The sequence below is a fragment of the Peromyscus californicus genome, unplaced genomic scaffold, assembly GCF_007827085.1.
Source record: "Peromyscus californicus insignis strain IS unplaced genomic scaffold, ASM782708v3 Scaffold_8__1_contigs__length_139910024, whole genome shotgun sequence".
NCBI classification, from domain to species: Eukaryota; Metazoa; Chordata; class Mammalia; order Rodentia; family Cricetidae; genus Peromyscus; species Peromyscus californicus.
In genome coordinates, this window is record NW_026294606.1 from 86,917,817 (window position 1) to 86,941,160 (window position 23,344).

General features: G+C 41.1%; 1 pseudogene; it reads left to right on the forward strand.

Annotated features, from left to right (window-relative positions):
- LOC128103325 (zinc finger protein 431-like) overlaps positions 1-23,344 on the forward strand; it is a 47,528-nt pseudogene that overhangs the window by 14,760 nt on the left and 9,424 nt on the right.

Here is a 23,344-nt window from a genome sequence, read left to right on the forward strand (position 1 = left end):
CTGGTGTCCACATATCTTGTTTTGAAGTGATTGTGGGTCTAGGTGCCAATTTCTCAGTTTGTCTTTCTTGGATGAGTGTTTTGTTCCCTGATTTCTATTTGCTCTCTGGTCTTCTGCTCTGTGTGGCCTATGGTTGAATATGGCTTCTCACTGCTAGTTGAGGGCTGGAAATCTTGCAGTAGGTGTGGCCTTTCCCAGCAGGGAATATCTGCCCAAGTTTGGGGCTGAAAAAAAGGGAAGTGGGGAGAGAGCTTGTGGATAGTGTTGAGGACGCACTGAGAGAGTGATGAAGATCTGTGGGCAGGTAGCCTACATGGACTTCTGGCAGATGGGTATCCTTTGTTTGAGTAAAAGGTCTCTACCCAAGTTGGAGGCTGCAACACAGAGATGAGGAGGGAAGTAGGATTAGGAATCATGTTGGGGGATTATTAAAAGAATGGAAGAGTTTGACAGGTGAGTAGCATACATGGATTTCTGATGACTGGCATGACCTCTGGTCCAGCAGGGAGTCTTTGCCTCAGTTTGCTTACCTATTCTTCTAGCTGGTGTGGCCTGAACTTGAGTAGACAATAGCCATCTGATTAGGGGGAGAAGATAAGGCTTTGGAGGTGACAGCTGTAGGGTTCATGGGGATTGTGTCTGTGGGAATGTAGGGAGAGTGGAAATTTCATGGACTGGTGGCCTGCCTAACTATTCATGGGCTGGTGTGACATGCACCTGAGCAGGGGATGTCTGCCTGAGTTTGGAGCTGAAACACAGCCATATTTCTCTTTTTCTGAATAGGAATATATCCTGTGCCATTGTATGGTGGACATCCTTCATTTGTTTCTTGATTTTACAAGATGTGACAGTCAAGAGATTGTCAGAAGAGACTTTGGGCATTTGCACTGTTCGGACTGTTACAGATTATGAGGATTATTGAAGTTAGACTAACTGCATTTTCATTTTTTTCTTTTTTCCTTATATTTATTCTTCTCTCATAAAATACATCCTGATTGCCGCTTCCCCTTCCTCTACTCCTTCCAGCCCCCTCTAATCCACATTTCCCCAGATCCACTGCTACTCTCTTTCCCTTCAGAAAAGAGAAGGCATTCCAGGGATATCAAATACATCATAACAAGGTGCAATAAGACTAGGCACAAACTCTCATATCAAGGCTGGACAAGGTAGCCCAATAGGAAGAAAAGGGTCTCTAGAGCAGGCAAAAGTCAGAGACACCTCAACTCCTATAGTTAGGAGTCTCACAAATACCCCAAGCTAAACAATCATAGCATATGTGCAGAGAACCTGGCACAAAGCCATGCAGGCTCCATGATTTCCACTTTCGTTTCTCTGAGCCTCTATGAGACCTGCTTAGTTGATTCTGTGGGCCATATTCTCCTGGTTTGCTCAACCCTTCCAGCTTCTACAATCCTCACCCCGTCCTTCTACAGGATTCCTGGAGCTCAAGCTATTGTTTGTATAGGGATCTCTGCATGTGCTCCCGTCAACTGCTGGAAGAAGCCTCTCTGATGACAATTGGGCTAGGTACCAATATATGACTATTGGTGAAATTATTAAGGCCACTCCACGTAGTTAAAAGGAGATTTATTTAATGGCATAACTTACAAGTTAAGGGATAAGTAGGTCGCGGGGTCTGGGGAAGGTGTATCGCAGTCCAGTGGTGTTCTCTGGAGCTCTGCTTGGCCCACCTTCACCGTCCAAGGTCCTGGAACTAAGTGAGAGCGCAGCCCATCCAGATCTCAGGTCTCCAGGCGCCTCCCTTGGCCCCGCCTTGTAGGCGTGACAGTTGCCGAAGTCTCAATGAGGGTTGGAACTTCCAGATCAAAGCTGGAATGGCTACCCACTACATATGACTATATCAGAGTATTAGTTATGTATCATTTTATTGATTTTTTTTCTTGGTGAGTAGTATTTGGTTCTACCTTGGTTCTCTGATCCATCCAAGTTCCAGTTCCTAGCCATCCAATCAGTGTCAGGCATGGGCTTCTTCTCACAACTTGGGCTTCAAGTTAGATCAGTCATTGGTTGTCCAATATAGAAGCTCTGAGCCACCATTGCCCCAGCATAACTTACAGGCAGGAAAAGTGTGAGTCTAATGTTTTGTGGCTGGCTTGGTATCCTAGTCCCATCACGGGGAGCCTTACAGAAGATGGCTGGTTTAACCTCCATACTCTTGATTACTAGGAGTCCTCACTAGTGTCACCCTTATAGGTTCCAGGAAGTTTGCACTTCACTGTTTCCATACCCTACACTTAAAGGTCCCCTATTCCAGTCATTTCTCCCTGTATTTACCTCCTCTGTCCCTTCTTCACTCACCTGATCCCTCCAGTTCCCATCCCCACCTGCCTCCAGTGTGGCCACAAATTCTACTTCCTCATCTCAGGAAGATCCATGCATCTCCCCTAGAGCCATTCTTGTTACTTAGCCTCTCTGCATCTATGGATTGTACTGTGATTAGCTGTGATTATTGTGATTGTACTTTACTTAACTGCTAGTATCCACTTACCTATAAGTGAGTACACACCATGTTTGTCTGTGTGCTTCTGGGTTGCCTCACTCAGGATGATGAGAACTCAAGAAACTAGATAACAACAAACCAAGTAATCCATTTATAATGGGGTATACCTCTAAACAGAATTCTCAGTAGAGGAATCTAAAATGACTGAGAAACACTTGAAGAAATGTTGAACATCCTTAGCCATCAGGTAAATGCATATCAAAACTATTTTGAGATATCACCTTACACCTGTCAGAATGGTTAAGATCAATAACCAAGTGACAGATAATGCTGTCAAGGACATGGAGCAATGCTGTGGGATGTTCTGTATGTCAAATGTGTTGCTGATTAGTCAATAATTAAAACACTGATTGGCCATTGGCTAGGCAGGAAGTGTAGGCGGGACAAGGAGGAGAATAAAGCTGGGAAGTGGAAGGCTGAGTCAGAGAGACACTGCCAGCCGCCACGATGAGAAACAGCATGTGAAGATGCCGGTAAGCCACGAGCCATGTGGCAAGGTATAGATTAATGGAGATGGATTAATTTAAGCTGTAAGAACAGTTAGCAAGAAGCCTGCCACGGCCATACAGTTTGTAACCAATATAAGTCTCTGTGTTTGCTTGGTCGGGTCTGAACGACTGTGGGACTGACAGGTGATAGAGATTTGTCCTGACTGTGGGCCAGGCAGGAAAACTCTAGCTACAAATGGCGCCCAACGTGGTGGCAAGAGTTTCCACCTAAAAACCTGAAAAAAGATTCTAAAATGGAGCTAAAAACAGCTTCCTAATTGTCTCTCTCAAATGAGCAGCAGCTGCTGGTTTGAGCTACTTGTGGGTTCCTGGTGTGCATGCTCGACATGCTGTATGGCAGGAATAAGGCCTCTGCAAGTGGCACATTAAGCTGCATGGTGGATTTAGCCTTTGCAGGTACAAAACAAAAAAAAGAGGTTTCTGGGCTACACGCTGCTTGGATAAAAGCATAGAGACCCACGATAGCTCCCAGAGCTGGTGGAAAATGCCATGTTGGGAAGCTGAGGTGGGCGGAGCCAGCAGCCACAGCTGCTGCAGTTTAAGGCAATAGATTCACAATAAGACAGATTCAGATGTAATAGTTTACAATGTGTGTAAAAGATACGTAGGCTTGAAAGAGACAAAAAAGATGATATATAGAGTTATAGAAATAAATACATAGTTTTAAAAAATAAAGTCTTTAAAGAGACAGTAAAGGTAGTATAAAAAATAAGCCATGTAAAAATGGATATTACACAGAGAATCTGCATTGTGTTGTCTTTGGGACTTTTAACTGCAGAAAAACATTTGATTGTAAAAGCTGTTGAGTTATGCCAAAATGTATATTTTAAAGGTACCTTGACTTCAAAATTTGAATATAAGGATATGTTACTTTGGAAAGGAGACTCTGCTTTTGTTCCCACAGAAAGCCAGAGGCTATGGATTTGTTCCAGATTAAGATACATCAGGTTTGACCAGCCAAGACCCCCTGAAAAGTCTCTGATGACACCATGGCCCAGATGATCCAACATCCAGAATGGTTTGAAGGCAACTGGCTCAGACGATACACCCTCATGGACTTTTCCATGATCCTAAAATTTTCTTTGTATCCCCATAAGATACAGCGCCCCCCTCCAGCAGGAAGTAGTAAGAGAAGCTACGCCCAAATTCCCAAATTATATGTAATTTTACTTTGTTAAGGTTAAAACCTTCCTTTTTGGAAAAAAAAAGGGGGAAGTGCTGTGGGATGTTCTGTATGTCAAATGTGTTGCTGATTAGTCAATAATTAAAACACTGATTGGCCATTGGCTAGGCAGGAAGTGTAGGCGGGACAAGGAGGAGAATAAAGCTGGGAAGTGGAAGGCTGAGTCAGAGAGACACTGCCAGCCGCCACGATGAGAAACAGCATGTGAAGATGCCGGTAAGCCACGAGCCATGTGGCAAGGTATAGATTAATGGAGATGGATTAATTTAAGCTGTAAGAACAGTTAGCAAGAAGCCTGCCACGGCCATACAGTTTGTAACCAATATAAGTCTCTGTGTTTGCTTGGTCGGGTCTGAACGACTGTGGGGCTGACAGGTGATAGAGATTTGTCCTGACTGTGGGCCAGGCAGGAAAACTCTAGCTACAGAGCAAAGGGATTCATTATTGCTGTTGCAAGTGCAAACTTGTATAGCCATGTGGACATCAATATGGAATTGTCAGAAAATTAGGTATCAATCTACCTCAAGACCCAGCTATACCATTCTTGAACATATACCAAAAAAGACGCTCCTCCATCCTAGCACAAGGACACTTGCTCAACTATGTTCTTAGTGGCTTTATTCATAATAGCCCGAGACTGCTATGTCTATGAGATATTGTGTTGATTGATGATTGATGTGGGAAGGCTCCTCCACTGAGGGTAGCAATACCCCTAAGAAAGTGGGCCTGGGATGGAAAAGGGAACTATCTGAGCATGAGACGGTAACTAGGCAAGAGAGAACACCAGGAAACAATCTTTGCTCATGGATTTTGCCTTCAGTTGCTAGCTTGAGTATCTATCCCAACCTTCCAAAATAGTGGACTTTAACTTGACAGAATCAGCCAAATAATCCTGTTCTTTACCTAAGAATCTCTTGGTTAATGGATTTAATCACAGCAACAGAGAAGTAAATTAGAACAAAAATGGGATACCAAAAGTGATTTTGTTGCTAGCTCAAACCAGGGAATGTTGTCTTTTGGAAGAATGTAGAAGATATCAAGACTTTAGGTGGCAAAAACCATAGAAACTTGTACACAGAACTTAATCGACTATTCTTGTAGGACCAGGAAGATGGGGATGTTGAGAGTAATGATAGGAAGTAGACATTGGGATCATAGGATTTCAGTCAAAAATAGATAGACTCCATAAAAAAATTGAGCTAGAGGTCATTTGTGTAATGTTTTAGCTCCAACATCTTTCTTATTCTGCCTATGCCCTGGAAATTTAGTAAGGCAGAATTAAAAATTTCTTAAATGGAATATTGAATTTGTTGGATGGTCATTAGTGATTACTCATTCAGGTCTACAGTGAAAAAAAAGACAAGTAGTGCAGAAATAAGTGAAAATGAAAAGGTAGTTTCAGTTATCATATCTATATCTTTTTTTCAGAGTAGATTCAATAATCTACCCTTTTTCCCTATCATATCTGTATCCCCATTTCTTTCTTCCTTTCTTTCTTTCTTTTTTCAAACTAGAACCCTGAATCTAATCTACTTTGTTCAGCTTCTTTCCTTACCATTACCAATACAACTTGTAACCAACTACCCTAAACAATTACAAATATCCATAACCCATTGAACAACCAAAAATCACTCACCCTACCTCCTGGGAACATGGGTGTCATGTTCTTAAATTTACTTCCTCCTGTCTGAGGGTGATAGCATCTTTAGGGGACCCTGAAAAGAAAAATTTGGATTAATTGTCAAGTTCTGGAAGAGGTGGCTGTATCATTTGTTGTCCAATCTCTTTGTAATGGGAAAGTGTAGGACTCATCTCAAGTCCTGCCTAGAGTAGTCTGTGAGACTGGATCATCTCAGCTAGTCACCTTGAAATTGTCCTGAGAAGTTTGTAGTCCAAAGTCAATCTTTGGGTGGTGTTTGTTAATTTAGTAGAATTATCATAGTCCTGGTGGAATCATAGTAGTGTGCCCTCATCATCTTTTTGGAGACCAGAGATTATATTAGGTCAGATTATTCCTTTCCTTGGTAATTTTTTTCAAGTAGTTCACACTTCTTCTTTGGATGCTTATTTGTCCAAAGGTCTTTAAGTTCCTCAAGATGGTTGTTTTTATTTTCCTGGAAAGACAAAAATAAAACCCTCCCCAACTCTAACTTTGGGGAGTTTCCCTTTTGGCAAGTTATATCTGATCAAATGGAAAGCATTTGTTAGTTTTATAAGTTAGTTTAGATTGAATGGTCATGCTGATTGATGAACTACCACCTCTTTTAATCAAAAGGTCTTTCTTGTTCAAATCTAATCTTTATCAGTTTTGATTTATGGTTTCTCTTGAAATTTTTTGCTTTATCTTCTAAAGCTCTTCTATTTTCCAGAACTGTATGTTTTTTTTACAATAGGCATTAGGTTCTTTAAATGCTCTGGGAAGGAATTTCCTCTGTGATGACAGGAAATGACTTAACCAAATTTGTCATGGGGCCTCTTGCAGATGTTTGCCATGGGCAAAGGGTTGCCTTTCTATCATTTGTGGATCTACATTCATTGGTTCAATGTTTGCTTTGCCACACCTTCTGCATACTTCAGAAGGGAGGGGGTGTTCTGTTCAGATCATTCTTAGAAAAAAACATTGTTTCTAGGAATGCCCTGTTTACAATCCTTTTTTAGGTGACCTTGTTTACCACAGTTGAAACACAAAACATTTTGATTTTTCTTCAAACCTCTTGAAATCATCTCTCCTATCCAAGCATCATCATGGTTATGAGATTCAATATTGATTGTATTGGGCAGTGGTGGCGCACACATCCCAGCACTTGGGAGGCAGAGGCAGGCGGATATCTGTGAGTTTGAGGCCAGCCTGGTCTACAGAGTGAATTCCAGGACAGGCACCAAAACTACACAGAGAAACCCTATCTCAAAAAACAATGTTAATTATATCTCAGATTCATTCCTCCAAGGGTGTTGATCTTACCTTTAACAGCCTAATTACCCTTTTGCATTGTACATTAGTATTTTCAAAAGCCAGAGATTCAATTATTATTTGTCTAGCTTCTGAATTTGGTATCATTCTATTTACTACTGAAGTCAGTCTTTGTAAGAAATCAGTCAAGGTTTCTTTCAAGCCCTGTATAACTTTCATCAATGACTCAGTTTTCTTTCCTACTTCTTCAATTCTGTCCTAAGCATTCAAGGCTGCTGCTTGGCATAAAGGCAGTGTGTGGTCATTATATAGAGATTACCTTTTTATATTAGCATAATCTCCCTCTCCAAGATATTGGCCTTGGGAGATTGCCATACCTCTAGCCCTACTTCATTGTTCAATGGTTTTAGCCTCATCTTTCCACCAGGTACTCCATTGTAATTGAGGACCAGGCTTCAAGACTACTGTAACAAGTCTCCCCCGTCTTGAGGAATAATTCTATTACTAGTTGACCATGAGTTTAACATCTGCTTCACAAAAGATGAATGCATGCCGTATGAGACTATCACTTCCTTGAATCTCCTTAAATCTAACATTTGTACAGGAATCCATTCAGCTCTTACACAGCCTTGGGGATGTCTATCATTTGGCAGTCCCTGTAAGATTACTGGATAAATAAAGGTTGGCTATTTGAAAACCTCAGGCTGTTCCTCTCTAACCTTATAAGGCAATCCTGAGCTTGGTTCTCATTTACATTCCTCTTCTCTGGGTCTGAATATCTCTGTGATCTGTTTTAATAAGTTTTTCTAAAGCTTGTATCTTGGCACTCATATTAACCAACATTTTTAGTGATAAAACAAAAATATAAAACAGATATTTATAATTGACATTACATAAATCCCATCTAAATTAATTATCCTCTCATTTAATTGCTCCATTTTGAAACTGTCAAGTATTATACAGAGACCTAACTCCCTCCATTGTAATAGAGTTTCCCAGTTTTTTTTTTTTTTTTTTTTTTTTTTTTTTGGTTTTTTTCGAGACAGGTTTCTCTGTGTAGCTTTGTGCCTTTCCTGGAACTCACTTGGTAGCCCAGACTGGCCTCGAACTCACAGAGATCCGCCTGGCTCTGCCTCCCGAGTGCTGGGATTAAAGGCGTGCGCCACCACCGCCCGGCTGAGTTTCCCAGTTTTTAATGTGGGGAAAAAACTCTTAACTAATTCCTTCCTTTAAGAATTCCCAATTGTCTCACCAAATCTGCCAATGATGACAGTGAAGATATGAGGCTGACTGCTCTGTGTAATACAATAGAAGCCCAAGCAGTTTTCAAGGCAGCTACCTAGTGTGGCAGCAGCTTGATGAGGGTGTCCAGGGAAACCCCACAATCTACTGGGAGAGGGAAGCCAAAGATCCAGCTGTCTGCATGGGGGAATGTGCAAATGTGGCTAACTCCTACAGTTTTTGGAGCCCAAAAGCCTATGGAGTTTGCTGCAAATAGGCTACAACAGAAAAATTCCAACTCACAAGCTTGTGGAAAAGAAAGAAAAACCTTAGCCTGGGAGCTAGTGACATAGCTCCAGCCTGTGCCAGTGGCTGCAAAGCCACAAGCAAGCAGCTTTTTCCTGCATTTGTGCCCCACATTGGGTGTCACATGTAGCTCAAATTCTAATTGGTCTTAATAATAAAAACCCAGAGTCAGATATAGGGGTAAATGCTGAAAGATCAGAGGGAAAAAGGAGCAAGTCACAGCCACTTCTTATCTCAGCAACTCTTCAGTCTGAAAGCGAGCTGAGCTCCTATCTCTTCCCACCTTATATTCCTCTTTCTGCTCAGCCATATCTCTTCTGGTCTTCACCTCCCTAGTGTTGGGATTAAAGGCCTGTGCCTCTCAAGTACTGGGATCAAAGGTAAGAGATCCTAAGTGCTGAGATCAAAGGTGTGAGCCTCCACTACCTGGGTCTGTTTCTCTTTTAGACTGATTTTCCTGCTTCCTCCTCCCAATTATTGGGATTAAAGGTGTGTGCCACCACTGCCTGGAGTCTATGGTTAACTAGTGGCTAGCTTTGCCCTATGATCTCGAGGCAAGGTTTATTTGTTAGAGCACAAATGAAATATCACCAAGTAAGGGGTTGTTGCAGACTGTAAGGATTATTGACATGACTAAATGCTTTTTCTTCATGGATAACCATTATCCTATAGTGACCTGGATCTGAATGTAGTTGATTGAATGTAAAACCTCCCAGATAATATGATGTATTTGAACATGTGTCTCTCTTTGGTGACTTTCTTTTGATTGCTGGTGAAACCTTTAGTAGGAGAACACTTTCTGAATTACATTCATCATTGTGGATGTGATATGAGTCTCCATGCCTTCAGCCCATTTCCTGTTCTTTGTGTCTGCTGTGTAGTGGTTGAAACTAATCACCCAACTTCCTTCTTCTGCCTTCACCACCATTATAGACTCCTTCCCTAAATCACATAATTTAGAATTGCTATGGCAATTGCTATTCAGTGCTAAACCAGTTTGCTAGTCTGATTTTTTTTAATTTGTTTGTTTGTTTTTGAAGACAAGGATTGTCTCTGTAGCCTGGGCTATCCTGAAAGTAGCTCTGTACACCAAACTGGCCTCAAACTCAGAGATCCCCTTGACTCTGACTCCCAAATACTGGGATTAAAGGTGGACCAACAGTCCTGCTTTTTTGTTTTTGTATTATTCTGTGATGGGCCTGGAATGTAAATTTTTTCCCATGGCAAGCATATGTTGTTGTACTGAGCTTCACTCATATCTTGAATTTTAAAATTTGGCAGATAGTGTCATTCTGTTTTCCAGGATGTCATGTATTTATGACATTAATACTGCCTGAGCCTTCTGAGTTATTGGGTTGCAGGTATATCATCTTCTTCCTGCCTGGTGTGTGTGTGTGTGTGTGTGTTTAATGAAATTGAGTATTTTACCCGTATGCATGAATATGAACCACATGGGGACCTGGTCCTCACAGTGATCAAAAGATGGTCTCAGAAACCTGGAACTTGGAATATGGATAGTTGTGATCCCCTGAGTAAGTACTGGCAATTGACCCCACCTAGATGCAAGACCAGCCAGCAAGAGCTCTTTACTATTGAGCCAACTCTTCTGCCCTATATTGATTTGATCAACATTTATATTGCTAATGTTTTTATCTGTCCATTTGTAACTGTTCAACATGCAGTTCCTTTTAGTAAAATATTATTGATGTTACACTTTAAATTGGGACATTTCAGTTTTCTGGAAGATGAATATAGAACTGGAGTGAATACGTAACTTTTTGCAGAAATGTCACTAAAAACCTCTGAGTTCTTTCTATCTTTTTTGTTTGTTTGATTTTTTGCATGAGACACAAGGTCTTAATATGTACTTCTGGCTATTCTGGAACTGACTGCATAGACTAGGCTGGCATTCAACTCCAAGGCAGATATACCTGCCTTTGACTTCTAAGTGCAAGGTTTAAGGGTATGAACCAATACACCCAGCTTGTCCACCTTATTTTTTTATTTAGTAATTATTCATACAATTTTTTTCATACGTACTCTGTACTGTTGATCTCTTTACTTGTTTCTGTATGTTTTTAATGGAATTTCTCTTGCAAGATGATATCCCATTTCCAGGGTACAAAAATGACAGAGGTGAACCTCCTATTCAGTTTCCTTTTAAAGTGAATTGCTGATTACATTATAGTATCTATGTCATGGAATCAGTGTGGGGAGCAACAGAGTTATATGACCATACTGTCAAAGAAGTATATATTTACATTGTTGTCAGTGTCATGCTTTCTGTTGTACACATGTATCGTATATTTTAGAATGCAGTGACCTATGATGATGTGCATGTTGGCTTCACTTGGGAAGAATGGACTTTGCTGGATCGTTCCCAGAAGAATCTCTACAAAGATGTGATGCTGGAGACCTACAGGAACCTCACTACCATAGGTAAGAGTGAATTTTCTTCAAGTTTTCAAGTAAGGAGACAAATTTGATTGAGAAAGAAAAGTGAGGTGAATAAATCAGGCATGGTTCTAAGGTTCACTGATGATAGTAACTTAAATTTTGCACAGTTTTCAATAATATACCATACATTTCCTGGTTCTATATTTTAGGATACAGTTGGGAAGACCACAATATTGAAGAACATTGTCAAAGTTCTAGAAGACATGAAAGGTAATTATCATCTGCAAGCTAAGAGAAATGTGCCTCTGAAGAAATTGTAATGTGTCCTGGAAGTTTTAAACAAAAGCAACAGTGTAAATAAGCACAGCTTAATGTGCATTGATGATTATTAAATTCTCACAAAACCATATACCTCAATTTCAGGTAGGTGAATTGCATTTGCAAGGCATTCTTTTAGGAAAGAAGACAAGGAAACAGTGCCTTAATAGATATCACCATTTGAATCATAGCTGCATGAGAGCTATGCTGCAGAACTGTCAATCTATTTAGTTTCATAGCACTCATAATACAAAAGGTATGCACATTGAAGAGGTGATAAGTATATCCTCCAAAACCTTCTAATAAACAAATGGTCCATAGTAAAGCTAGTGTTACTCATCCTTATTGTGACTGTGAGAAGTGACTGTGAGAAGGGCAGTTACAGTGAAGAGTCAAGGGGTAGTTGTTGTGGAGGAACCTTAGTCATTATACCACATGTCTATGAAAAACAGAAAGTCAAACTGTGAATTCAATGTGGAAGCCTTTTAGTTTTTATTCTTTCTTTACTTGGTATATCATATGTCACTCTGGATACAAGCTTTATGAGCATAGGGATATAGACAGATGTAACATACCTCTCTCTCAGCACAATTAGAAGATACGGTGCAGTCCCCATGTTGAGTATACTTGTTGAATTTGATTCAAGTATACAAGTAATTCGTTTTCCAGCTTCATTGTTAGTACATCAACAAACTCACACTGCAGAAAGCACTATGGGTACTAGGACTGTGTAAAGACTTATGTTTGTCCTAGTTAACTTAGTAAATATAGTATGACCCACAGTATAGTAAAATTTATAAATGCAGTAGGGTTGTAAAGCTCTGAGTTTTTTCAGTTCTCTTCATATATATGAAAAATCTCATATAGAAAAAGATTCTGTAAATGTGAACCCCATAATAAAAGATCTTACAATCACAGGTATCTTCAAACATTAAAAAAAAATCTTAATGAAGGGGAACAACATGAGTGTTAACACAGTGATAAAACCTTAAGATCTGATTCCTCTTTACAATTGGACCAAATTGTAAAATTAATTTAGATGCAACGATTCAACATTGTATTGAATGTGGTAAAGCTTTTACATGTCCCAATTATCATTGCAGAAATGAAAGAAGCCATAACACAGAGAAACCTTCTATATATACTCAGTGTGTTAAAGCCTTTGCATATGACAGTCATCTTCAAAGACATGAAAGAACATGTACTGGAGAGAAACCCTACGAATGTAATCAATGTGGTAAAGCATTTGCTTATGACAGTGTTCTTCAAAGGCATAAAAGAACACATACTGGAGAGAAACCCTATGAATGTAATCAATGTGGTAAAGCCTACGCAAGTCACAGTAATCTTCAAATGCATACAAGAACACATACTGGAGAGAAACCCTATGAATGTAATCAGTGTGGTAAAGCCTTTGCATATGACAGTCATCTTCAAATTCATAAAAGAACACATACTGGAGAGAAACCCTATGAGTGTAATCAATGTGGCAAAGCCTTTGTACATCACAGTAATCTTCAAATGCATAAAAGAACACATACTGGAGAGAAACCGTATGAATGTAATCATTGTGGCAAAGCCTTTGTACATCATAGCAATCTCCAAATGCATAAAAGAACACATACTGGAGAGAAACCTTATGAATGTGACCAATGTGGTAAAACCTTTGCTCATCAAAGTATTCTCCAAATACATAAAAGAATACATACTGGAGAGAAACCCTATGAATGTAATCAATGTGGTAAAGCCTTTGCTCATCACAATGCTCTTCAAATGCATACAAGAACACATACTGGAGAGAAACCTTATGAATGTGACCAATGTGATAAAGCCTTTGCAAGTTACAGTAATCTTCAAATGCATAAAAGAACACATACTGGAGAGAAACCCTATGAGTGTAATCAATGTGGTAAAGCCTTTGTACATCACAGTAATCTCCAAACTCATAAAACAACTCATACTGGAGAGAAACCCTATGTATGTGACCAATGTGATAAAGCTTTTGCACATCGCAGTATTCTCCGAATACATAAAAGAACACATACTGGAGAGAAACCCTATGAATGTAGTCAATGTGGTAAAGCCTATGCCCAATATGGCAGTCTTCAAATGCATAAAAGAACACATACTGGAGAGAAACCTTATGTATGTAATCATTGTGGTAAAGCCTTTGCTTTTCAAAGTGCTTTTCAAAGACATGAAAGAATACATACTGGAGAGAAACCCTATGAATGTAATCAATGTGGTAAAGCCTTTGCTCATCATAGTGCTCTTCAAATGCATACAAGAATACATACTGGAGAGAAACCTTATGAATGTAATCAATGTGGTAAAGCCTTTGCACGTCAGAGTCATCTTCACTTGCATAAAAGAACACATACTGGAGAGAAACCCTATGAATGTCATCATTGTGGTAAAGCCTTTTTACATCATGGTAATCTTCAAATACATAAAAGAACACATACAGGAGAGAAACCCTATGATTGTAAACAATGTGGTAAAGCTTTTGCACTTCACAGTGCTCTTCAAATGCATGAAAGAACACATACTGGAGAGAAACCCTATGAATGTGATCAATGTGGTAAAACTTTTACACAACATGGTAATCTTCAAATGCATAAAAGAATACATACTGGAGAGAAACCCTATGAATGTAATCAGTGTGGGAAAGCCTTTAAACGCAGCCGTAGTCTTCGAAATCATGGGAAAATTCATACTGCAGAGAAACCCTAAAAATAATCATTGTGATAAAGTTTTGTACTTTATACAGGAATAAAACTTTTTGTGTACAATCTATCTGTTAAAGCCTTTACATATTAAAATAGTCTTTGAGTACCTGTAAAAAAAATACTGTGGGATTATTATTATAAAGTATTTGCTAATGTCTTTATCCAACACACTTGCATTCAGTTACACAAGGTATTTATTCTGTAGAAAAAAATTGGCAGTATCAACAATCTGTTCAATTTTTATTTTGTCTATTTTTACGTTGTTTCCCCCTGCAAACTCTTGGAAAAAATAAATTTATCACTTTATGAAGCCCTACATGTATGGTAAAAGGCCAGCCAAAGAAATGCACCCTGATCCTGAAACCAGAGCCAGTGAAAGACACACACTTTGGCCCTGAAATCAGAGCCAAAAGAACACACTCTGGCCCTGAAATCAGAGCCAAAAGAACACACTCTAGCCCTAAACAACTGAGCATGAAACCAACGAATTCCTGATCAGGAAAACCAACCAATTCTTGAGCACAAACCAACCAATCACTAAGCATGAAATCTGGCCAATCTCTGGGCTAATTCAAGCTCGGGGGTTGAAAATTGACCAATTCCCACCCCGAAAACCTTATCCTAGGAAAAACTAAGCCCCTAGGAAGTCCCATGTAAAGCCCTCTGCCTGTTCAGTTTGGAGCTGCTCTTTTCCTCTCTGACAGGCATCCACTCTCCTGGATTTTTCACTCCCAGATAAATCTCTTAAATGAATTTTGGGTGAAGACCTTTTACCAGAGCTGAGCAGAATCTCTTCTGGGAACTCCTTATTGGAGTGGAGCAGAGAAGCAATGGACATTTCTGCTGGGAAACTCCATTATGGGAATGGGGCAGAAGAAGCAACTTGTCACTGGAGCGGTAGCAGACTGCCTGATTTCTGCAAGGGTTTCCCCCTTAATAGAGTGAAGTAGAGAATTACCAACTTAGTCTGGAGTTGAGAAGAAATGGATATCTCTGCTGGGAAGCTCTCATAACAGAGTGGAGCAGGGTTGCCACATCCTGAAGGGGGACCATCCCACACTGGAATGCAGGTATGGCCTGACTTCCCAGTAGTCAGTATTCCTTTCTCTCACAGCTTTTGGAATCCAGGGTACCTTCCCTTCACAGCTGCACATATAGCCTGGCTTCCAACAATCAGGGTACTTTTCTCTTCAGAGCTGTAGGTTCCCAGTATACCTATCCTTCACAGCTTCAAGTCTGTCCTTCTTGGCTCTGGTCAACTTCCAATATCTTCTCCATTCGTTTTCCACCTTTATTTTTCTTGAGTATACCATTTTATGGTCAGCTGTTTAATGGCTTCCTATAGCTTTGGGTCATATCTTGGTGTGCCTTTTCTTCCTTTTCCTCATAGCTTGTCTTAACAAACCATGTCTACTGTGTCTGTATCTTAGGCATTCTTTATCCATTTTTATCTTTGAATCTATCACTTCTTGTCTCAGGATCTTTATGTGTGCTGTTTGTTCTTCCTGGGATGTTTGGCTCCTTGTTTTCTTTACCCCCTGCTCCTCCAAAGCATTAGAGGATGCCAGGGAGCCCAATGGTATGGATTGGGTTTTTTTTGTTTTTTTGTTTGTTTGGTGTTTTTTTGGTAGTTCATCAAATTGCAAACATCTGGCTTTGGATGTAAGTTACAGAGTCTAGACCAGATTAACCTCAGGTGCTTCTGAAGTTCCAAGACTGGCTCCCACTCTCAGTCTTCCATTTCTGATATGAATCAGGACTGTAGCATATAAAGTTCCAAGTTCCTCTTTTTCTACATGAGCAAATGATTTCAGTATATGGTGATTTTTAATTGATTGATGGATAGGTAAGCATAACCAGAAATCCTCGAGACCAGATTTTCCATATAGCTTATTCTTCTCAGCTAAGGCCACTGTCTAGGTTTTCTGGATGGTCCTTGAGTTGTGTTTTTTATGTTCCTTCCTTTCTTTTTGGTGTACAAGGATGTGTGTGTGTGTGTGTGTGTGTGTGTGTGTGTGTGTGTGTGTGTGCTTCATGATGCATCTTTATGCCATTGAAATGTACCAAGATGTGTGCTACCATTCCTTTCCAGTCCTGAGGCCCTGAGGCTAGAACTAGCCCAGGTGAGCTGCCCTGGTACTGATACTTAGTGGCCCAAGCTAATGGGAGAGGAGAGCTGAGTCAGGTGGCATGTAAAATCATCATGCAGTAAACCCAAGCTGCATAACTCAGACAGCATAGAGCATGCCACATATACTACAGCCTCTTGCCTCAGTGGGTGTGAAGTTGTTTCCATAGCTTTGTTAGCCCTGCTGAGGATGCTGAAGTTGTGATCTTCACAGAATTTCCTGAAACAAGGTACAAAGTGCTCTGAACTACACAGAGTTCTGCACCATTCAGCACCCTCAGGATGGTCCTGACCTCTGGTCTGAATGATTGTTAATCTCAGCCTGAGAGAAGCTAAGACACCTTTGTGACATAGCTACTGTGTTTAACAATTTCTTTATTAACCTCTTATAACCATGCGGTACCATAGCCCACTACATTTCTTAACTGAACTTGCAAAACAAACAGGCAGTTAATGGAGAGGCATTTTTGCCATTCTTTGGCTGTGTATATTTGCAAACACTCAAGTACAGTGTTACTTGCACGTGGTTCTGTGTGTTGCTGCATGTAAGCCTGAAGGTACATGGGCTTGTTTATGGTCTTTTCTGCCCACATTACAATCCAGACTGGCTGGGACTGTGTTGGTTGTATATGGAGCAACCCAAGAGTTCTTCCCCTGGTCACCTGTAGGGCTTGTCTAGCTTTGTCAAGGAGCACAGGCCTAAGGCCTAGAAAAACAGTGGTGTGGTTATGCAAGAATCACAAAGGCATTGCAAGTAGGTCCTAAGTTGCCTCTCCAAGGTGGCCTTGATTTTGACAAGGTGATGACTGGCAGGTTTAAGAAAACAAACATAGCACCAAGCTGAATGCTGACTTAGAGCCTTGTTGTCTGCTCACATCCTTCTGCACTTCTTGCTCCTGGGGTCTGGAGCTATTTTAGTACCTGTCTTTTGCTTAGAGCAGATTGCAGGTACCTCAGTGTAGAGGCCTGGTCTTATTTCTTCTGTGAACTGCTTGGACTCTAGACATTTTCTATGCCTAGCAGGCATTTTTAAGGAGCCTGACTTAAAACAGACACAAATAGGATGATGCCTCTACCTACCTGTCTGTAGGCTGAATTACTCTCACATCTACCAGCTCAGGCTTATGAGAAAAGTGAAAGGTTTTTGGTGCTGCTAATGGAATGCCAGCTTGAAAGAGCTTATGAATGTTTTTGTTTGTTTTTCATGTATTGCAATCTACCCCTTGGCTTTCAGTGAAGAGAATAGGGCTTTTCCAAGCAAAACTTGAAAGTAAAATGAAAATAAAGATCACTAACCTCATCTGGAACAGTAAAATTTATTTAAAAGTAACATTTCACAAGGAGCAGCCTTCTATAACATTTAGGAGTTTTTGCAAATTAGTGTGGCCAGCAATATGTTAGGAACATTGGCAAATAACACAGAACACGGGAACAAATACAAACGGTCACTGTTGCTGAAGACTAGTTAAAACAGACACCATTTTATCTAGTGGACAGAGATAAGACTATGGTACTGTGGCTGGTGTAGCTCTTTATGCTGCTGGAAGACAGACCTGCAAGGATTTGCTGGCAGTTAGTTGGGGAATCATCTGTGGATGGAGTGTGCTGTTTGTATGCGTACTCTGAATCTGCACTAGCGTTCTTAGAATATTTCTTGCTGCTGGCCCCACATTCATGGGTGGATGTATTCAACATGCTTGTTGCAGCTTTGAGTAGCAACAAGCTAACTCTTAGTGACTTGAGTGCCTATAGATCAGGGATGAGGTGCATTGATTTAATGGTATTTCCAGACAAGAAAATATATGAAGAACCTGGCAATGAGTTTAAGCAATGAATTGGCATACAAGGAAGAGGGTACAGCTTTTTTCCTTAACTGTCTGATTTTTGTACTGTGTGTGTTTGTTTCTAGTCTGAATGCTCAGAGCAGAAAATACTAATGGAAATGTTAATGAGTTTCTTTTCCTTTTTTTTTTTTTTTTTTTGCCTCTAGAACCTAATAGTATAATTGAAAAGGCCTCTCACTCAAGCATGATAAACCCCAGCTCACAATGGCAGACACTGAAACAAAATACTCAGATTGCCCATTTTGAGTATCAGATCCAAGTGACCTGTGATAACCACTGCTATGATTTCCATTGCAATAAGTTCCGTCGGCCTAGAGATGACTCTTTGGACACTATGCCTGTGACCAGAATGGCAACAAAAACCTGCCAGGAAGACTGGATGGGTCCTGAGTGTAACAAAGGTATGTGTTCATGCAGCTGGGGGGATTGACAAATGCTATTGGCTGTCACTTTTGGTGCCAGGTTCTCACCTGACAGCAGTCAGGTGGCAGGGTGGGATGTTACTGTTATTTTGGACCAAAGCATGAAGATGCTGTGTGTAGAAGAGTCTGTTGGTGCCCTGTCCAGATCCCTTTTACCAGCTGGTGTTCCCATCCCCAGCTGCTGTGACTGTTGGCTCCTAACAGCTCACAGCTGCTCCTTCTCCAGGGAGTTGTCTTTGGCCAAGCAGGAGCTACTCTTCCCCATCCCAGCAGCGAACAGTTACTAAGTGACTGACACAGGGATAGGGTGTTACAAAGGCCAGCCCCTTGCTTTAACACTGTGGAATAAGATTCACACTCCAGAGGTTCCCCTGGGATCTCGCTGAAGTCAGATCCCAGCTGAGACCACATCCTTGCTCATCTGCTCCTCCAGTCTCATCTGCCTCCCCATTCCTTTCTCCTGTTACCACATCTCCTCAGACTCTGCTTCTGAGGAACCTGATGCCAAACAGGAACAGACAGTGCCATGAGGAGTAACTACCCTGAGCTCATGTGTCACTTCAGCAAGTTTCACTGGGCATCTTTGAGGCTGTGGCATTAAAAGGGGGGAGGTGGTTACCTTGTACTTTCATATTCCTTATAACTGAACCCATCAAAGGAGTCTTTTTGAGTCCCTACTGTCTTTTGTTCCTTATACTACTAAAATTAATAATTCTGGTTCCCCTCATGGACATATAATATGCCTTGCTGATTTGCACAATAATTAGATAAACTCCTTTATTTATCTTTGAATTGTAAGGGATGGGGCATGAGAGGGCATGTGGTCTCTTAAGCAGTATTCCTTTCTTCAGTAGCTCATATGACAGTAGTTTTTTTAAAGGATGGGATTGATGACAGCAGGAATTTCTCTGGCTATTTTAAATAATTGTATTTTAAAATTGAAAAGCAGCCGGGCGGTGGTGGCGCACGCCTTTAATCCCAGCACTCGGGAGGCAGAGCCAGGCGGATCTCTGTGAGTTCGAGGCCAGCCTGGGCTACCAAGTGAGTTCCAGGAGAGGCGCAAAGCTACACAGAGAGACCCTGTCTCAAAAAACCAAAAAAAAAAAAAATTGAAAAGCAATTATGTAAGTTCTCTAATGTCAGTGTTTTGTTTTGTTTTTTCCTAAATATCTACTTGATTTCTTTCTTTCTTTCTTTCTTTCTTTCTTTCTTTCTTTCTTTCTTTCTTTCTTTCTTTCTCTCTCTCTCTCTCTCTCTCTCTCTCTCTCTCTCTCTCTCTCTCTCTCTCTCTTTCTTTCTTTCTTTCTTTCTTTCTTATGAGCAAGTATAGATTGCTTTGTGAGGCTACTTGGCTACAAGATTAGCCTGCCTTGTTCTTTAGCCCCATGAGATTGTTGAAACCAGGCATTGGATAGGAGGCTCACCTGAAGATACTGTGGTGGGATGGTGTTTGAGTAGGGAAGGAAGGATGTCCTCATCTGTTTCTTGGTGAGGGGAACATGGTCCAGGCAAGGCTCAAAGAATAGACATGATACGGGATTCCCCCATTATGTATCTTCATTTTGTTCGGAAACAGTTCTGTATTTTGAAGATCTGCTAACATGGCCTTGAAGTTTAAACCTGGATTTGTTATTTGGGTCCCCAATCTTATGTACTAGGCCATTCTCATGACAGTGGCCTGCAAGGTATATGCAGTGTTGTGTACTAATGAAACTTTATGTTTTTTACAGCTGTATGCCAACAGGGCTGCTTGTAGCTGTAAAATCCCAAGCATGATTCTTGCAAGCTCCCAGGTGACTGCAGGTAAATGACCAATGGATCTAAAGCAATTTCTTCCTTTTTTCTTTTTTTCTTCTTTGATGCAACATAGAGATTGACTTCATTGTTAATGTGTCTCTTTTTCTTTGGAGGATGAATAATTGGGGGAAAAAACAAAATAGGCATATCCAAAGGTTATTAAATCATACCAGCTATCTGATGGAATGAACACTTTCCCTTTAGTGAAGAAAAAAAAAAACAAAAAAACTTAACAGGCATAACTGGCATCTTCATGTATTAACTGTTCTGTAATTGATAAGATACGTTTGTGATCTTCCTTAAGTGCTAATAGACTGGACAGGGATGTAGCTTTGTTTCCTTGTGTCTCTACCCTGGCTTTTCCTCTGTCACCCTCCCCCACTTTTCCCACCAGTAGGTGAAAGTCCAGCATTCTTTAGAATGGGATTAGCACAATCTCCTGGCCCCTTTGCAGGTGGGAGCTGGGCCCGTGCTGAGAGGTTCATGACTTTGCTGGAATCTGCTCAGTTGAGTCTGATGAATGTAGACTTTGCTGCTGGCCTTTGAAGTCCATTCTTTATGCTCTGGGACAATATTAGAGCCAAACAGAAACGTAGCATGCCTGTTTCCCCTTCTGATGCTGGTTTGGGGGGCCTTTTGAAATGTACATTATGCCAATTTGGAAAGGCCTTGTTTCAGGAAATATCTTTGGTGTTTGTAGCATTTTGACTGGCCTCATGCTTTTTTCTCCCCAAGCCTTTAAGAATTAGCAAATCCAAAGAGACACTAAGTGGACCCTTCTGAAAGGCTGCTCTGACTTGAGCCAAGGACAGTTTTTAAATAGTCAAAAGGCACATGAGTGCTTTTACTGGTGCTCTTACTGAAATTTTTTATTTTTGAGGGTCTGTGGTGGACCCTAGTGAGTTGTATTGTCCTAAACTATAGAATTAACAGGGAACTGTTGGGAGTGTAGGTTGCTGGTGCCACTCAACTGTCACTGACTTCCCAGCACTTAGTTGGGCCTAGGAGTGTGCATTTAACAACCATACTGATTGATTTCTCCCTCAGTGAACACTAGGGCTGCTGCTTTAACTGGCTGGTCTCCTGTAGGCTTGACCTCGATGACTCTTAACGGCAGCCTGTGTTCTTTTACCGAGCCATGGGAGGGCTGACTTGAGGCTGAAGAAAGATTCAAGGCAGCTAGTAAACTAAGAGCATGCTGTCCTGGAGTTGTTTCTTCCTGCTTTCTGAAAGCTGGTTTGCAGGAAGCCTAAACAGGATTTGCCCACTACAGACGTGCCTGGTTGCAGTTGACTGTGGCATCTAACCGCGTCTCTGTCCAAGACCAAACAAAAAGTCATCTACAGTGACTCTGCTAATGAAGGTTGTTCTGGAGAAAGTAAGAGTGCCAGTTACACTAGGGCCTTGGAGCCTGCTCCCAGCTCAGGTGAGTATCAGAGAGGTCAACGGTCATCAGAATAAACACACTGCTGGCCAGGGGAGGTCCCTCCGAGTCAGAACAACAGGCTTCGTTTCCAGAATTGAGCCCTTTCTCTTTCAAAGCCTCACCTCTCACTTCCTGCCCAGACATGCACCAGTGCCCTTATCTACTTAAGGTACAACTTTCCCACATGCCCAATTGCATAGTCTTGTAGCCCAGTTCCTTCTCTCTGCCTTGAAAGAATATCAAAACAGGACCTTCCAGCTAAGGAAGTTCAGATTGGGTCTGAAAACCTCACTGGTTTTGTTGAGCCCAAGTAGACTTGGGTTGCCCCTTCCTGGGTGTACAGGCTGGGTTAGTACCAGCCTGCTAATAATATCAAACTTAATTATGAATCTTCATCTCAGGAAAGTCATTTTCTCATGAGAATGCTAATCATCTATCATTACACTGGGATAGCTTGGTAGATGTCTCCATTAGGGTCAGGATTTTTATTTGTTTTCATTTGAAGTCATGGACTCCTGTGGTTGCTTTTTTTTTATGCTTAGTATTTGAACCTCATTAATTAGAAGGTTAGATTGGGTCTTCAGCTGTTCTGCTTGGGTTTTTTTGTTTGTTTGTTTTTTAAGATTTATTTACTATGTATACAACATTCTGCCTCCATGTATCCCTGCATGCCAGAAGAGGGCACCAGATCTTATTAGAGATGGTTGTGAGCCACTATGAGGTTATGGGGAATTGAACTCAAGACCTCTGGAAGAGTAGCCTGTGCTCTTAACCTCTGAGCCATCTCTCCAGCCCTGAACTGCTTGGTTTTATTAGGCAAACTGAAGTAACATAACCATCCTTCACTTGGGACATTGAGAGAAGACAGTATTGCTCTGGCCCCATCAGTTTCCTTATATCTTCTAAGCCAAGAATAGTAATCTGCCAGAATGGCTCCCCACCCTCCTGCCTCCCATTAACTTGGGTATCTGCTTCTGAAGGAAATTTTCCCCACCAAATCACATACTCTGTTCTTATGTCAGTCTTTTAAGCAGTCATTTGCCATTCAACTGATGGTCTAGTTTACAGACACCAGAAGCCTGTGTCTGATTAACTTTAAGCCCCACATTCTAGTGGCTGTTGGTGTTTCTCAAGGGTTCAGTGGCTTCTCAGCCTGGGTGATTAGCTAACAGCTAGATTTCTATCATTTTCCCATGGCCAGGATTTGCTCTTTGCCCGAAGCTCTCTGGAATTGAAAGCCACTCCTTCTGGTTGAGGAGGGAGGACCACCAGGGGGTGTTTTTGTTTTGTTTTGTTTTGTTTTGTTGTTTGTTTTTCTTCTCCAGAGTCACAGCTGAAGCTTATAGGAAGTTGGATCTGACCCTGCATTTCCTCAGGCTCTGCACTAGGCTGATCCTGCAGGACCTACATTTGTTCCATCTTCCTGCTGTTATCAGGCTGCTTGCTGGCCCCTGCCTTTCCCCAGCCCTTTTGTCAGATTGATTCTGAGAGGGTGGTTCAAGTTGCAGAGGGCTTGAAACTTGAGGGCAGAGTGGTGTGAGACCTTGCCCTCTTGTGAAGGATTATGTTTATGTTTTTTGTTTGGGCATCAAAAGTTCCATCTGACCTCAAAGGAGTCTGTGAAACAAAGTA